This window comes from Syngnathoides biaculeatus, chromosome 15 (assembly GCF_019802595.1).
Source record: "Syngnathoides biaculeatus isolate LvHL_M chromosome 15, ASM1980259v1, whole genome shotgun sequence".
NCBI lineage: Eukaryota > Metazoa > Chordata > Actinopteri > Syngnathiformes > Syngnathidae > Syngnathoides > Syngnathoides biaculeatus.
The window spans coordinates 8,441,938-8,443,615 of record NC_084654.1 but is presented as its reverse complement, the minus strand read 5'-3'; positions in this window follow the sequence as shown (position 1 = coordinate 8,443,615).

Genomic DNA, 1,678 nt, shown 5'->3' with positions numbered 1-1,678 from the left:
GGAATCTTTCCCTTTTTGCAGAAACACACTTGAAATCTACCGCAGACGTGTGGGAAAATACATTATCTTCAAATGAAACCAGCTGAGATTCAAAACACGGGCTTCTTTCACTGTGGGGCAGACATGCTCACCACACCGACAGGGCCCATTGTATTTATTGTTAAATTTTCCAGCACCAAGATTTCGTCCTTTTGTCCTGTGTGAAAATATCCAGCACTTCGCGGTGAATTGGTGGCCTGATCTAATGATACAGAAAGATGTCCCGGTGCAACAACAAAAAAAAAAAAGGCCGTCTTTGAAACTTGAGATGAGTACAAGTAATGCTGATGCAGTGTTTTGAACCGAAACGGGTCCAATAAATTAAACCCAGCACATATTGCAACGTGACTTTGAGACAAAATGAAGGCCAAAGCGTCAAGTCGAAAAATAATCAGAGGTGACCTCCCCCGAGTGCTGATGTGGTGCTTTAACAATGTCTTAGCTTTGGGAATGAAATACACTTTGTGGCAGTGAGAGGAACTGCGACTGCAATATTTAATTCGTGAACAGCGCTCCAAGGTCAGATTTGAATCATTCCTGCTGCCACAACCGCAACGTGTCCCAAATAGTTAAAAGTGTGAAAAAGGAATCTCATCACGACACCTGTCATTATCTTAATGACTTTAAACTCAAGATTCCAAATTTGCATGCATGCAACTTAAAAAATTCGCGTGTGATCATCGCTGTGCGGAGATAGATGGGATAGAAATGATTTGCATCTTACCCGAGCAGGTTGAAGGTGAGGCAGGTGTCCTCTGCGGGTTGACTTTCTTGATGAGGTTTTTACGGTGGCCTGGAAGTGCAAAATAATAGAACCGCTATGTTTGCGCTCACGACCTTCCCCAGGACAAAGAAAATTTACCAACAGCTGCCACAAGATGGGAGCAAATCGCTATTTTTTTGTGACTGAAATGTCTTCATAACTTCATGAAAGCTCCTTAACATTAAAACAAATAAATGCAGCTCTACTTACCTTTTGGCTTTGTCATAGAAGGCTCACAACTTCTGCATAATAGTGTCTCTTCATTGTTGTGCAATCCAGCGCTCAGACTCCACTAAAAGTGGCTCTGGATCTTCAACTAGCCGCGTTCGTCAAAGTCATGGGCAGAGAAAATCGCGTAGGGGGAGTCCTGATGTTGATTAAGAATAACGTCCTAAAACCCAAATGTGCCACAAGCATTTTTCTATGTCAATTACCCAATTTACTTCAAGGAGGAACTGCATAAAGTATACTAATACTAACAAAATATTAGGAGGCATTGCAGTTCTACAATGTAAAACTGTAGAAGGAACCTCAACAAAGACACAACATTATTTTCATACCCATCAGTATCAATCAATAATATGTAAAGGAGATTTTCGAAACACCACGTGCAAGTGTACCTTGATCAAAATAAAGTTAGGATAGCTCAATTCAATACATTTAATTAACGTTGTCAACTTGATCCCATCTCGAGCCAGCAGATGGCAGAAAAGGACAGTTTGAGACAGCAGTACAGTCTTTTTTTTTCTTTTTAACTCCCGGTACAGCAAATCTTGTATTCTGAACCAACATGATTGGACTATACCAAACTAACAGTTGTCTTTCCTCTTTTACAGTATTTCTTAAGATATGTCATCAGATGCAGCAAAACATTTG